General features: G+C 36.0%; 1 long non-coding RNA gene across 1 annotated transcript; it reads left to right on the top strand.

The window, feature by feature from the left end:
- The first annotated feature begins 2159 nt into the window (after positions 1-2159).
- On the top strand, positions 2160-16495 carry LOC109444136 (uncharacterized). Its single transcript, XR_012498476.2, has 3 exons — positions 2160-4529; positions 8362-8539; positions 8950-16495. It is a non-coding gene; the product is annotated as an uncharacterized LOC109444136 (long non-coding RNA).
- Positions 16496-17308: the final 813 nt, after the last annotated feature.

Here is a 17308-nt window from a genome sequence, read left to right as displayed (position 1 = left end):
TGTGTGGTATATTTTATGTCAAATTCATTTGTGGAACGAGAATTAGTTATCTTTTTGTTATTGTCTCCATAATCTCCCCCTGCTTTTAGTGTCCACTGCTTTGATTATAGGACTGTTAGAAGGTAATAGAAGCATTGTAGTGGATTCTGGTTTTGCCTATCCTGGCATCCATTTCCCCCTTTCTCCTAACAAACTTGATTTCTTGTGTGCCCCTCTCCCACAAACCATTGGACGCTGACCCTTAACTACAGAAATGGCACTTAGAGGTCTAAGAGTAATTCATTCTCTTTGCCAGTGTGCTTGGTTCAGAAATGGGCATAGACCATTGTGTTGTTTGAGGGTAAGATACTGTTTGTTGATTTTCTCAAATATTTTTCTGATGATACTTTACATGTTGTTGGCTTTTCTGGCCACAGCAGAACACTCAACTGATTATCTCCAGAGAGCAGTCTATAATTCCTTTACCCCCTTCCTGGTTCTAACTGAAAGTACAGATTTCATTAGACATACTATAAATGTAGCTGGGATAATTTTAGTTATGTTACCTTACATTTGCCCACCCCAAAACTTGAACACTTTGCTATCCATTCACAGTTTCAAAATATCTTTCAATTACAGTTTTTCATCATTCATAACTCAGACACATTTAATACTGTTGGTACATTTGGAAGGATGGCATGCTTAATCACCTCCAGAATACTCCAAAATTTAATAAAGATATAACATTTTTCCAACTTTTGTTAAAATGAAAATATATATGAAACAGTGTTCCTATACTTTGGCCAGTTTGAAAAATAAAACCAGTTTGATTTCTTGTTAAAAAGTCTATATGCCAGTATTTCAATTTTTACTATACCTCTTCAAGGAACAAAATATACTCCACACTTGATGACAATCAATAAGTGAGCAGAAAACATAGGGAAAGAACTACTGTTTTATAACAGTACACTTCTGAATGCAAGAAATATTAGCTAATTAGTTTTGCACTATTGATATTAATTTTGTTATAAATTTAAGACAAAATATTATAAATTTAAGACAAACACAATTTTTTAAAAATGTTGTATCTGTAATATGAAATGATGATTTGTTTAATTCATTCAGCAAATAATTTACTGAGCATTTACTACATGCCAGGCATTGTTCTGGGTATTGGGATTCAGAGGTGAAAAAGACAGACATGGTGCCTACTTTTCCACTACCAAGAAGCTTGTTTTATTTTGAATAATTTACACTAAAAAATACATGAACCAACAATAAAAGGTTATAAAGTCACGTATGTCATAGAGTCAGGGTTGAAAGCTCAGAAATCACTTGCACATTATTTTACATTTTGACATCTCTGACATCAGCCACATCTTACAGTGAGGTCAGCCAGGCAGCTTTAGAGATGTGCATCAAAATTTATAGAAAGAGGAGCGGCCGGATGGATCAGTTGGTTAGAGCACAAGCTCTGAACAGGGTTGCTGGTTCGATTCCCACATGGGCCAGTGAGCTATGCCCTCCACAGCTAGATTGAAGGCAATGAGCTGCCGCTGAACTGCTGAAAGGGTGGCCAGATGGCTCAGTTGGTTAGAGTGTGAGCTCTCAATCTCAACAAGGTTGCCGGTTCAATTCCCGCATGGGATGGTGGGCTGTGCCCCTGCAACTAAGATTGAAAACAGTGACTGGACTTGGAGCTGAGCTGTGCCCTCCACAACTAGATTGAAGGACAACAACTTAGAACTGATGGGCCCTGGAGAAGCACACTGTTCCCCAATATTCCCCAATTAAAAAAACACACAAAAAACTTATAGAATGAGTGTTGGTGTTGGAAGACCATCTGGAAAACAATGGTGAAGGCCACCTTTTAAGGATTCTTGAGAGTCAAGACTCGATAAAAATATAGTAATTCAAAGTGTTCATTTCTCACAGGAGAGGAAAATGAAATTCAGAGAGGTTAAATAACTTGCCCTAATTCACAAAGTACGGTAGGTAGGCCTAGAGCCCAGGTCTGAGTTCCATGCTTATGTTTCTTCTACCAAAGTCTTCAGCACCTAGAAGGAAAGGCTCTAGAATGTGGCTCTAGTTTTGGGACCATGGGCTAGGAACTTAATCCATTTGCCACAGTTTTTCCATCTGTAAAACAGTGAGTTTAATAGATCTAACTCACGAGGTTACTGTAAGTATTGAGATAATGTATGTATAGGACTTAACACAGATTGACTTATGGTAAGTGTTCCATAAAAATTAACTTCAGGTCAAACTTTACATTTGGTAGGAAATAATTTAAAGTGATCACCAATTACCCCGCAAATATTGCTCACTACATGAAGCCTACATGTAGTTATTTGAGTAAAATACTGGAAAACTAAAAAGACTGGTCAAATGTTTGAACTGATTAATACAATTAAAATTTCCACCTTAACAATGTTTTATCCAGGTCCACATGGTATTGTGCTAAGAACCCAGTAGACCTACCTGCAAGAAAACATACAAAAAGTAAGAATCAAGGCTATCTATGACCATCAAATTACTATGTATTCCTATGTGTAAAAATGCATTTATAAGTGGAATCTCAAATAACACATCAAAAGAAAAAATATTTAAAATGTGTAAACAGATCATTTATTTTTGCTTTCTTTAAAATACTATTCCAACCTGTATATATTAATGCTAGTACAAGAACCACAAGTTTTGGAGGTTAAAATGTTATCAGAGGGAGACATGATTTGGCCAGAAGAGTAGTAAGTGTTCATGAGTAATACACTTATTACTTTATATATCGTAAAGCACTTTCTCATCCATTATCAACTCAGTGCTTTGCATAGTAGGTAATTGTATAAGCAAATTTCAGGTGTTTTCTAATTATTTTATTTTCTGTTTAAACAATGGAATGTGCTGTGAGGTGGTAAATGTCTACATTTTTTCTTTTTTTAATCCTTTCTAGGTCAGCTCTTCCAATTTTGAGAGTTTACGTGAAAATGCAAATTATAACGCACTATGTTATGTAGTCAAACTTGTTTTAAATATTAGTTCTGTATTTTTGTTTCTAGGAAAAAAAGTAACATCTGTATGTGTGTTTTTCATTATCATACTTAAAAATTAACTACTAGGAAATGTTAGTGAATCAACTCACATTTGTTCCTGTCTCACTCGATGACAAAACCTGTAGGACACCCTGCAATAAGAAAAACTGACTCAAATTAATATATTAATATCGACATCTAGAATTATTGTATTTTCAGAAGCTGCCAGCAAGCCTTATCATGAGGTACAACTCTGGTGTCTTCAAATTTTATTGTGAGGACTGCACAGTAGAAAAGTTCAACAATTTCCTCAGAATTTTAAATATTAGCTTATTTTCTCATACCAGTTATTTAAAAAGAATGCTTTTGGTAAAATCTCACCATTATCCAAATGTAAACCTTAAAAGAAAACCCACTGCATGACTCAAAAGCTGAGTTTTCCCAATTAATTCTGAAACTTAAAACTAACATTATCAGTTTGCAATTTTTTAAAAAACCCAATCTCATATACACTATACAAATCCTAGATATTTTCCAGGGTCAAAGTCTACTGTTGATTATGGTTGGGTCGGCTGGAACGAGCCCTATGGCCAACTCTGAGGCCCCACGGTGAGGGGCATCTCAGCGGAAATGACCAGGGACCAGGCTCGAGCCGCTCAGTGGGGAGTCCCGGGATCCTCCACCGCCCGGGAATCTCCAGCGCGCTCCACCTCTCTCTTGGTCCTGGCTGCCTGCCCCCCTTCCTTCCAGGTCGGCCATTCTACTGCACGACCAGCTCCAGGGATGGGAGGAGTGACGGTACAAAGACCTGGCACACAAAGAAGGTCCGGGTAGGAAGCGAGGCCCCACCCTGCCAAGAGGAACGACTCCTCTAGAAAAAACTTGGTGGCAAATTAACAGGAAGAGCGGAAGCGCAGTTCCTAGGACAGTTTGGGGACATCTTGCTGCCCAGCAATCTCATCGTTTAGTCCTTTGGACAGTCCCCCTTGAAGCCCCAAGCTCTGAGAGCTCTCCGGGTAACTCTTGACTCGGTCTCCATTGCGGTCCCTCACTGGTGGCAGCCATTATCATTGCATCCGGGTATTGGAGGAGCGGTGGCCGGATCCTTCCCGGAAGTGACGCGAGGGCACAGGGCTCTGCGATCGGCTGAGGGAGACTGAAGTGCAAAGATTCCCGGAAGCAGGGCCGGTAGGGACGCTGCCAGTGGCTGGGAAAGGTTCGGGACTTGATGACAATCAACTCGTTATAATACGTTTTTACGTATCAAGCATTGTGCTTAACACCAGCGTTGCCATGTCAGTTAATCCTTTTTTCACAACAACCCCAGGAGAGAGAGATTTCCATTTTATAAACGGAGAAACTTAGGCTAAGAGAGAGCCAGTGAGTGATTTGTCCAAGATCATAGAGTTAGTATTTGGTGGAGCTGGTCTAACTCTCAGTTTGGCTGCAGAACTTGTGCTTTCAACCTCCTCCGTGTGCTTCCATTTGGAAAAGTCCAAACCCCTGCTGCTTGGCATCCTGGTAAGCCACTTCTGCAAGGGCGGTTCACCTTCAGCTCAAAGTCCCGTTGCTCAGGGAGTGAGGCCAGGCCACAGCCCCTGTGCTCTGAACACAAGACCAAACTCTGCATGAGGCACCTTCCCTTAACACAGTGACCTGAAATTTCACTTGGTCTTCTGCCCCTTGACTCTGCAGGGTTCTTTCTTGCTGCCATCACAGCGCTGGTTAACTGGGGAAACTAGCATTGGCTGTCGTTGGGCTCTGGGAAACAGTTTTAAAGTCCTGTCAGACACTTGTAAAGAGAAATATTCAAACAACTGGGGGCCTGTCATTATCGTAAAATAAAGTCTTTGGCCTTAATGAAGAACTGACAACTATTATCTTGGACTTTTCTACCAAATCAGTTATGTTTCTTTTAGTTTCCATTTCTTTAGAATAACTGAGAACCAATCCTTTAATCCATGTCTACATTAACCAGTGTTCAAATAATGTGTGACTAGCTACTAAGGTTATAGTTTTGTAAAAACAAAAATTATGCATAGAAAAAAGTACTAACAAATACATCAGATTTAACAGTTATAATATTTAAAGAATGCCATTTAATCCTTTCATTTGTTTTCTTCTACTTTGTATTTTCCATATCTGCTATAGTATTTTAATATAGAAAATAAATTGACAATGATAAAACATTCTTAATTGCCTGCCATTATAATAAAGACAAAGGCATGGTGTCACATTTGACAAGTGACAATCCTTGATACAAATCACATAGAGGAATCCTGTTTGTTTGGAAAAGCATTGGGTTTTTTGTTGCTGTTATCAGAATAGAGTTTGGGATCAACAATCCTTACAGGAAAAATGAACAAGTGAGTAAAAATATTTTGGTGTTTAGCATACACTTTTGTATAAGAATATATGACAACCAAATGTTTTTCTAAGGAAAAACGGGGGAAGGGGATTTGAGGCACTTGAAATTCAGGATAACAAGTATAGAAAGATGTTTTTATTCTGCCTTCTTTGGGGTACAGCTATAAGCGATTTATTTTGAACAGCAAAATAAAAGTTACATTCTCTATTTTATCCCTATTCTATATGGCACTGCTTGTATTTATGATATTTGATGTTAAAAAAAAATTAGAAAGGATTGGTTACTCAGAAAAGGTGTCCTTATCCTTTTTTTAAAAAAAATTTTTATTGGGGAATATTGGGGAACGGTGTGTTTCTCCAGGACCCATCAGCTCCAAGTCGAGCTATTGTTTTCACTCTAGTTGTGGAGGGCACAGCTCACTGGCCCATGTGGGAATTGAACTGGTGATGTTGGTGCTACGAGCACTGTGTTCCAACCAACTGAGCCAACCGGCCGCCCTTCTATATCCTTTTTACAGATAATGAACCCAAGTAGTTGTAAGAACCCTTTGTGGCTTCTTTCACTTAGCATGAGATTCACTTAGCAAAAGGCCAGTACATCAAGAATGAAATGTAATCACTTCTTGGCCTTTTGGCTAAGATCAAATGTAAGAATAAAATGCTGTTTAAAAACAAAACGAAACAACAGAATTGGATGACTATGTCCGTAGAATTGGATGTTGGATCGTCATAAAATCCACTGAGCCCCTCCAGAAGGCAAAGCTGTTTTATAATTCCTTGAGGGCTTTAGTTATTGGAATAAGGTTCAACTGTGAACACACAGTAATAGCTCCAAAATAAAAGTTATTTAAATATGACATAAATTTATTTTTTTCTTTCAAGAAATCTGTATGAATTCAGTTTGGGGTTGGTATGGTGATTCGTGGGGTGAGGAATTCCAGACTCCTGCTATCTTGTTGTCCCACTATGTGTGGCTTCCATTTTCCAAAGTCACTTCATGGTCCAAGATGGCTACTAGACCTCTAGCCATTTCAATGAACAGGAAAGATGAAGGGATTCAAAGAATAGCACACCTCTTCCATTTAAGGACAATTCCAAAGGTTGTACACAAGTTTCTGCAAGAAAAGCTGGGAAAGGTAGTATATATCTTTTTCTAGTTCACCAGTACCCAGGTAAAACATTTGAGATTCTATTACTTTAGAACAGAGGTCAGACAACTATGGCCTATGGGCCAGCCACCTATTTTTATAAATAAAATTTTATTGGACAACTCTGTCCACTATGGCTACATATCTTTTAAAAAAACAGCTTTCTTGACATACACTTCACATGCCATACAATTTACTCATTTAGAGTATACAATTCAGTTGCTTTTAGTATATTCACAGAATCATACATCTAGCACCACAATCAATTTAGAATATTTTTATTGCCATGAAAAGAAACCCCATCTTCTTAGCTGTTGTCACCAAGTTCCTGATCTCCTCCCACACCCAAGACCTAGGCCATCACGAATCTACTTTCTATCTCTCGATTACCTATTCTAGACTTTTCATATAAATGGACTTATACAATATGTGGTCCTTTGTGGCTTCTTTCACTTAGCATAATATTTCCAAGGTTCATTTTAATTGTAGCATGTATTGGTACTTAATTTCTTTATATGGCTAAATAATATTCCATTGTATGGATATACTACATATTGTTTGTCCATTCACCAGCTGATGGACACTTGGATTTTTTCCCATCTTTTGGCTATTGTGAATAATGCTTCTATTAACATTCACCTACAAGCTTTTGTGTGGATGTATGTTTTCATTTCTCTTGGGTATTTACCTTGGAGCAAAATTGTTGGGTCATATGGTTACCCTATGTTTAACCATTTGAGAAACTGCTAGACTATTTTCCAAAGTGACTGCACCACTTTACATTCCCACAGCAGTGTATGAAGGTTCTGATAACTCCACATCCTCCTCAGCACTTGTTATTATCTATCTTTTGTATGATAGCCCTCCTGGTGATTGTGAAGTGATAACTCATTGAGGCTTTGGTTTGCATTTTTCTAATAACTGAAGTTACTAAGCATCTTCTCATGAGCTTATTGGCCATTTGTATATCTTCTTTGGAAAAATGTCTATACAGATTCTTTCCACATTTTTAAGTTCGGTTATTTGTCTTTTTATTATTGAATGGTAATAGCTCTTTTTATACATTGTAAGTGTAAGTACCTTATCAGAAATATAATTTGCAATTTCTTTTCTATTCTGTAGGGTGTTTTTTCCCCCCTTTTTTTTGGTACCCCTTTTTTTTTGGTACCCCTTGAATCACAAAACTTTGCAATTTTGATGATGACTATTTTTTCTTTTGTTGTTTGTGCTTTTGGTTTTGTGTATGGCTGCTTTTGTGCTACAGTAGCAGGGTTGAGTAGTTGTGACAGAGACCCACAGAGTCATATAACCATATGGCAAGCCTAAAATATTTATTATCTGGTCCTTTAAGAAAAGAAGTTGCTACCCCTGCTCCAGAGGTAGAAGAGAATGAATATATTGGAGAACTGCTAGCAGTCCGTGTTGTGAGGAACATATTTGTGTGAAAACCTTTTCTAAAGCATCTTATACAGTAATGTGCTAAATATTTCCAGTATGTCTTTTCACTTTCTAATAAAAAGCCCTATTTTTGCCTCATACTGTTGAAAGGGTGCCAACCACCTCAGAGATTCTAGATCTTCTATAGCTTCATTATTCTTCCAGAACTTTTAATCTTCTTTCATATTGATAGAATCATTTACTTTACCATGGTAACAGCAGAGAGAGAACTGGGACCCTCTTTATGGTGATGAACTGAAAAATTACTACCAGGGTAGCACATTATCATTTCTTCTCATCTCAATTCACATGGGCACAAGACCAAGCTCAAGGTTAAGAGGATCACACTAAATATTGGGAATGGCACCTGATTTATTATAGTCCATTTCTATCCTTTCTAGAACTAGAGCTGATTAGAGAGATGTTTGGATCTGAGCACATGTCTCCCAACACATGGACACAGTTTTAAAGATGGAAGCAATTACACACAGCAAAAAACGGAGACCAGCAACAAAGAGAGAGAACCCTACTGTTACTTTAATTATCTCCAAGATTGGCTCTATCCTTCCAGTATCTAAGGTTTGCTTATATGATTAAATAAATCCTTTTTATTTGACGTAGTTTGCCCTGGATTTCTGATATTTGCAATCAAAGGAGCATCAACTAATACAGAATGTGAGCCTGCTAAAACAGTTGTGCAGCCATTGTATTATTCATGCTAAAAGGAGGTGACTATTAGAAATAAGCATCTGAAAAGTACAATAAGCTGTTTATTATCAACTGTTACAGAAATTAATAGGAACTACTTATGTCCATTTTCTCCTATTCTAATTGGGCACATAGCTAGACTATATTTTCCAGCTCCCCTTGTTTCTAGGTGGAGTCACATGACTAGATGTCACCAACGTAAGAAATTATGTGTCATTTTCAGGTTGAGATAAAAAGTAGGTGTTGGGTTCTTTATTCTTTCTACTTTTCTTTTTATGAAGGCCAGATGTGGAGAATTCAGAGTACTCTGAGCCCCTCAAGGGAGGTAGAATCACTGGATTTAAGAAACCTCGGTCCTTGACAGACTGCGAAGAGCAGAAGAATCCCTTCACCCTGTTTGTTAATCCACGTTGGACTGGGACATGAGAAAGCAATAATCCTTTATTCTGTTAAGACAAGAAAGAAAACAAACTAGCAAGTAGCCTACTCTGACTAATACATCAACAGATTAAAACACTCCCTTACGGATTTTGATGAGACTGACTGATTTGAGCAAAAATATCAACCATCTAAAGAAATGTGATTAAGATTTAAAGAAGATTTATTGAGAAAAGACATAGTACTTCAGTTATTGACAGTCTCTGTTTAGTTACATGTCAGTTCCAAATGAAGTTTGTGGAAAGCTTCTCAACAGTGCTAAAAGATGAACTGTTACCTGAAGATTGTGTGAACATAAAGATATGGATGATCTAAAAGACAGCCGATTACCCTGATGACAACGTGAAAGTTTTCACTGTGTGTGTTTGCTGCTGGAATCTCTCATTATTCACATTATTCTAAATGTATTCTGTTGACGCAAGAAAACTCAGAGTATAGCAGTTTGAATGCCATATACGCGGTTCTTTACAAATCATTTCCCTTAGTACTTCCTCCCTCACGTAGGACAATCTACAGGTAAATGCACAGACTCTGGATGATTCTAAGAACCATCAATAAAGCTGCAGGGGACAACTTTCTCTAGTGTTTAGTCACCATCTCCAGCTCTAGATTTGGGTAGCAGAAACACAGCCGTGAGATACAGTGAAGCTGACATTCAAAGAGAGGCCAAGATAAGAGATTCATGGAAAGAGATCTGAAAATTTTGGTATCTCTCTTTCTGGGAGTTTCTGAGACCCAGTATCATTCCTGCCTTTTCAATAGTCATTCCTTTCCTTTCATTACAAAGGATACCATACCTTAGTAGTTTTCCAATATTTTTCAGACTAGTTTGTTTAAAACCAAAAGAAAGACTCAAGCATATATGATTGTTGCAAAAAAAAATTATTAAGCAAAAAGTAAGGAGTTTATTTGTCCACCTTAGTAATTCCCTTTATACTGAGTTAACTACTCTTAACAATTTACTTAATATCTTCCCATATTTTTTCTAGGCATATTACTCATATTAAATCATATCACTCTATAACTTACTTTTATTTACATTTTACTGTTTTACTCAGCAATATGTTGTGGAATTCTTTCTATATTAAGACATATAAAATGTACTTAATCTTTTTAATAGGTGCATAATATTCTTTTACATAGTTGTGCCCAATTTATTTAACTAATTTCCTATTAGTGGATATTTGAAAGATGTTCCCAATTGCATGGTATTACAAAACACAGATACAAAATTCTTTCATTCATTTATTAATTCAGCAAAACTTGTTGTGCCCATATTATGTGCCGAGCACTTTAATGGGCAAACTGATTCCTGCAGTTTCTGTTTGTGAGGAGGGCAAGAAAACACATAAATATGAACTAAATAATTTCACCTAGTGATAAGTTCTGTGAAGACAATAAACCATGGTGATTTGATCAAGAGTGAAAAATGTGGGTGTGGAAGAACTTCTTTAGATAGGTGGATCTGGGTCATTTCCACAGGTGACATTTGACCTAAATCCTGAGTGATACAAAGGAACAAGCCCCATGAGATCATGGCAGGAGGACCACCAAGAGCAAAGCTTCTAAGGTAATAACAACTTGGCAGTTTAGAGGAATAGAAAGGAGGCCAGTGTATCAATTTTAGTTCTCAGTTAAAATCAGTGGAAAACAGTGTAACAGTTTAAGGAGAAAAGGAATTACTGAAAAATACTTGGCAACTCAGAGAATCTCCTTGTGAAGACTGGCTTGCCCAGAAGCTCTCAAAATCCCACCACAGAACTGGTCTGGCGGGAACATCAGTGCTGTGACTGCTGGTTATAGACATTGTCACTTGCACCAACAACAACATTGGCACACTGGCTCTAAAATTCTAATGTATCACCATCCCTCCTATTCTTTTGCAACACCAGGTTCTATTTAAAGCCTGCAGAAATGCATTGTACAGATCCTCTCTATGTGTCTTTGCACATCTGTACTGATATTTCTATTGACTAAATTCCTAGAAGAACTGTTTGGTTTAAAGAGAAGCACATTTATATTTTTGACAGGTATTGCTAAATCATCCTCTCTAAAATGTAGTGATTTACACTCCCACAAACAGTATATGACTATGCCAATTTCCTCAAAGCCTTGTCAATTCTAGATTTGTGTTTTAGAGTAGTTTTGTAAAGCTGGAAACACATGGACTTGATTCTGGTTCCATGACTTAGTATTTGTGTGTTACTGAGTAAGTGAGTCCATTCTCTGGGTCTCATTTACCTTGTATATATGACATGGAAATGGCAACCATGTTGCTGACACTGATGGTTGTCCCTTAATATCCATTTCCCCCTTCTTCTATACTTATAAAATCCCAATTTTTAGTTAGATCCATAGCTGTCCAGAATCATTACTAAGTTATTGGTTTCTCTTAGTCATAGCTAGTATCAAAATGTGCAGACTGGGTGTCAGCTTTTGTAAGAAAAGCCTGGAGATAATAGTGAAGCACTTTTTACAGAAATGCTGCATCACATTGTTTATGCTACAGAGGATGACATTAGAAAAAATCATGTATTTATGCTTCTGAGTTAAAGTGACTGAGAATAGGACTCTGTGAAGAAAAAACATAAGTACCTTAAATGATTTATTTTGCTTACATGTTCCTTTATATATATATGCACAGAAGAGATATATAATTGAGTTTATGTCTAAATAAAAGGTTCTATTTCAATAAGTACACAATAAAAATCCTAAGTGATAAGAAAGCATTGTCACAATTTAATGGGAAGGTTTTTTTTTATATTCTTAGATTCAATTGAAAAATAAACAGTATTAGTCTCAGATACCCATTCCTGCCTTCTATAGTAATAGAACATTCACATTTAATGGGACACAGGGCTTCCAAAAATAAAGATTCAATCTCCCTTGCAGTTAGGTCATGCTACTTAGTTCTGGCCAATGAGACATGAGCAAAAGAGATGTGTGCAAATCCTAAATCGTCATGCCCTTAAAAGGAAAAGTTGTGCCTTTTCCTTTTCCTTCTCCCTTCCTTACTGACTGGAATCAAGATACAGTGGTATATCACTTTGGCCATAAACTAAGAGTAGCAAACTAGAAATGACTGATCAATGAATGGAAAGAATTTTGTTCCCTGACACTGTAAGTCTCCATACCAACCCTGCATTGCTTAAACCCAGTTTTGTTATATGAGAAAGGAGTAAATACCTATCAGCTATAGACCGCTGTATTTTTGGGTCTCTATAACAGTAGCTGAGCTTATATCCTAATGAATACAACCCAGTTCTATGAATTGAGATATGAAATGAGATAATGTATGTAAAGTACCTAGTAAAGGTGTGTAATAAATGTGTGGTGAAGTACCTTACCTTAAAGTCTCAAAACAAGCCATGGCAGATTTTGAAATTTAATTCAATTTTTCTCCTTTACGCATTCAATAAACACTTATTGAGCACCTACAATGTGCCAACTACGGTGCTGGACCCTAGGTACAGAATAGGGAACAGATATTAGGTTTGTGCAAAAGACATTGTGGTTTTTTCAATTTTTAACCTATTAAACAGCAATTACTTTTGCACCAACCTAATGCAAAAATATATAGTCATAAAATAGTCACAGTGAAAAGCCGGGTGCTACAGTACAGGTGTTTACTCTCCAGGAGCAGGTCTGGAGGTGGAGGAATATGTCTGATGTTACTGGGTAGCAGAGAGGAGCAGCCAGAAAATAAGCAATTCAGATACCCAGATTGGTAGCCTACCTTTGGCCCACTGCCCTCTGCGTGACACAGACCATACCCTGAGCAACTTGTTTTCATCTCTACCAAGAAGAAGGCTGCACTGAGGACTAGCAGGAAATCACAACCACAAAAATGAGTTCACATTCAATTATCATTAGCCATTTAAGGATTGTAAACTCTGAAAGAAAAAATAATAGTAAAACTCACATTCAATGAAATAACTAACAACTAATAAGTAAAATTAACATTCTCAGATAAGAGAGTATTTGATACAGAAAGCAAGAACAAATAATTTTTCAAAAAATCAAAGATTTTAGAAATGAAAAATATACTCATTGAAAATAAAACCTCAGAACATGGGCCAAAGAGAAGACATAGCTGAAGGATGATGTTGAAAATTGGTATGTTCAGCAGCAGAAAGGGAATAATAGGAAGAAAGATAAGAAGAATAGGTACTCTTATAGAGTGCTTACTATGTTCAAGGCATTGTTCTAAGCTCTTTATAGATCTAAAACTCATATCATTCTCATAACAAGCCTGTCAGGAATGTGCTATTATTATTCTTATTGTACTGATGAGAAATATAAGGCACAGAAAGGATTAATAACTCACTCAAGGTCACATATCTAGTAAATAGGAGAGTCAGGATTTGAACCCAGCATCTGATTCCAGAGTACATCTTTTAAACACTAGGCTATACTGGAATAATAGAATGTTTAAATGAAATATTGAAAGAGATAAAGGATCAATCCAAAAGCATTAGCATCCATGAAGAATTCCAGGAGGAAAGAATATAGAGATGGAGGAGAATAAATAACAAATGAAAGACATGAATTCTTAAATTGAAAGTATCCTTTCTAGTAGGAGAACTCTGACATATTAAATGTTTTACTGAAGCTTGGACAAAATGTAGTGAAATTTTAGAAAATCAAGGATGCAGAAACAATCCTAAGAGAGTACATAATAATTGTGCCCACCGATAAAAAAGTAACTAGTATGTGAGGCAATGGATATGTTAACTAGCTTCATTGTGGTAAACATTTCACAATGTATACATTTATCAAAACACCATGTTGTACACCTTAAATAGATACAATTTTTGTCAATTACACCTCAATAAAGCTTGGGAAAAAAGAGGCAATCCCAAAAGTTAGCCTACTAAAAGAGATAACCTACAAAAGAAATGAGAATCATTGAAGTCAGATTGTGATCAGCAATATTGGATGCAAGGAAAAAAAATGCAGCAATGTCTTCAAAATGTTTAAAAAAGAACTGTGAACCCAGAATTCTATTGTTAGTCAAAGCACCTTTTTTTCTTTTTATTAAATTTATTGGGAGTGACATTGGTTAGTAAAATTATATAGGTTTTTCAAGTGTACATTTCTATAAAACATCATCTATATATTGCATTGTGTGTTCACCACCCAGAGTCAGTTCTCCTTCCATCACCATATATTTGATTCCCTTTTTATTCTTCTACCACCCCCTCCCCCCTTACCCTCTGGTAACCACTAAACTGTTGTCTGTGTCTATGAGTTTTTGTTTGTTTGTTTTGTTCATTTGCTGCTTTCACTTATATCTCATATATGAGTGAAGTCATATGATTCTTGACTTTTTCTGTCTGACTTATTTTGCTTAGCATAATAATGTCAAGATTCACCCATGTTATGACAAATGGCAGTATTTTATCTTTTCTTATGGCCAAGTAGTATTCCATTGTGTATATATACATCTTCTTTATCCAATCATCTATCGAAGGATACTTTGGTTGTTTCCATGTCTTGGTCACCATAAATAGTGCTGCAGTGAACACCAGGGTACATATATCTTTACGGATAAATGTTTTTAGATTTTTTGGGTAGATACTCAGGAGAGGGATTGCTGGGTCATATGGTAAGTCTTAATTTTTTGAGGAACTTTCATACTGTTTTCCACAGTGGCTGTACCAATTTACATTCCCACCAACAGTGTTGCGGGTTCCTTTTTCTCCACAACCTCTCAATACCTGTTATTACTTGTCTTATTGATAATAGCCATTCTAACAGGTGTGAAGTGGGTGGAATCTCATTGTAGTTTGATTTGCATTTCCCTAATGGTGAAGTTGAGCATCTTTTCATATATCTGTTGGCTGTTTGTATGTCTTCTTGGGAGCAGTGTCTGTTCAGGTCCTCTGCTCATTTTTTAATTGGATTGTTTTTGTTGTTGTTATTGTTGTTGAGTACTTAAAGCCTAAAACCAAGATCAACAGTACTTCATTTTTGGGTGCTAATGTAAATAATATTATGTCTTTAGTTTCAAATTTCAATTGTTCATTGCTAGAATGTAGGGCAATTTAATTTTGTATATTAATGTGTACCCTGAAACTTTTCTATAACCACTTATTAGATAAAGGAGGGTTTTTTTGGTTAATTCTTTGGGATTTGCTACATAGACAATCATATCATCTGCAAACAAAGAAAGTTTTGTTACTTCCCTCCCAATCTGTATACTTTTATTTATTTGTATTTTTGTCTTATTGCATTAGCTAGAACTTCCGGAAGGATGGTGAATAGGAGTGGTGAGAGGGGTGATACCTGCCTCATTCCTGATGTTAGCAGAAAGCATCTAGTTTCTCAGCATTAAATATAATGTTAGTTACAGGTATTTTGTAGATGTTCTTTATCAGGTTTTAGGGAGTTTCCCACTATTCCTAGTTTGCTGAGAGTTTTTTAAAATTATGAATGGATATATTTTGTGAAATACTTTTTCTACATTCATTGATATGATCATATGATTTTTTTACCTTATTGATGTGATGGATAACAATTTTAGAATATTGAACTAGCATTGTATACTTGGCATAAATTGCACTTGATAATGGTGTATATTTCTGTTTTTTCTTCTTAATTCAAGTGGAAACTTGTTTATTTATTAAAGTTTATTGGGGTGACAATGGTTAGTAAAGTTACATAGGTTTCAAGTGTACGGTTCTGTAATACATCATCTATATATCACATTGTATGTTATATATTGTTTAATTCGATTTGCTAATATTTTCTTGAGGATTTTTGCATACATGTAGTGTTCTAGTCTTGTAATGTCTTTATCTAGTTTTGGTATTAAGGTACTTCTGGCCTTATAGGGTGAGTTGGGAAATGTTCCTTCTGCTCCTATTTTATGAAAGAGATTGTAGGGAATTGATATCATTGGTATCATTTCTCTCTTAATGTTTTGTAGAATTCACCAATGAAACCATCTTGATTGACTTTCTGTTTATTCATTATTGATTCAATTTCTTTAATATATATGGGCCTATTCAGATGATCTATTTCTACTTGTGTGAGTTTGGTAGATTGTACCTTTCAAGGATTGGCCATTCATTTAAGTTATCAAATTTGTAAGCATAGAGTTATTCATAATATTCCTTTATTTTTCTGAATCCCACAAATTTTAATGTTATGTTTTAACTTTCATGTAATTAAAAATATTTTAAAATTTCTCTTTAGACTTTTTCTTTGACCCATGTGTTATTTAGAAGTGTATTGTTTAATCTCCAAATATATTGGGGTTTTCCAGCTGTCTTTCTGTTATTGATTTCTAGTTCAATTCTGTTCTGATTTGAGAGCATACTTTGTATAATTTTTATTCTTTTAAGCTTATTCAGGTGTGTTTTATGATCCAGAATGTGGTCTATCTTGGTGAATGTTTCCTGTGAGCTTAAAAAGAAGAATATATATTCTGTTGCTGTTGGATTATGTTTTCTATAACTGTCAATTAAATCCAGTTGATGGATGGTGTTGTTCAATTCAATTCTATCTTTACTCATTCTTTGCTTGCTGGATCTGTCAGTTATTTATAAAGGTATGTTAAAGTCTTCAAGTGTAATAGTAGATTATCTGTTTCTCCCTCATGTCTGTGACACTCTGTTGTTAGTGTATACTAAGTGTTCCGTCTTCTTGGAGAATTGACCCCTTTATCTTTATGTACCACCTTATCACTGATAATTTTCCTTGCTTTGAAGTCTGATTTGGCTGATAATACTATAACTACTTCAGCTTTCTTTTTGATTTGTGTTAGCATGGTGTGTGTGTGTGTGTGTGTGTGTGTGTGTGTGTGTCTGTGTCTGTGTTCTAACATGTGTAAGTCTCAGAAGGGGAGGAGAAAATAGAATATTAGCAATGTTTGAGGACATATTGGCTGATATTTTTCCAAAACTGACATAAGCTATCAAATTTCAAAGGAGCAGTAATATGAGTGACTAATGACTTTAATGGAATCAAAGGAAGCCAGAAAGCGATAGATCAACATCTTTCAGTTGTTGAAAGAAACTATTCATAAATCTAGAATTCTATAACCAGCAAAAATGTCCTTCAAGAGTAAAGAAAATTTAAAAATTAAAGCGAATAAGGACATTTTCAGACAAAAAAGCTGAGAGAATGTATTTTCACCAGACTTTCAGTAAAACAAATAATAAAGGAAGTTGTTCAGAGAGTAGATGTACTTCCAGA

The sequence above is a fragment of the Rhinolophus sinicus genome, chromosome 15 (genome assembly GCF_057876585.1).
Source record: "Rhinolophus sinicus isolate RSI-liver-muscle chromosome 15, RSI-T2T, whole genome shotgun sequence".
NCBI lineage: Eukaryota > Metazoa > Chordata > Mammalia > Chiroptera > Rhinolophidae > Rhinolophus > Rhinolophus sinicus.
Note: the sequence above shows the minus strand (reverse complement) of the source record. Positions and strands in the feature narration are given on the sequence as shown.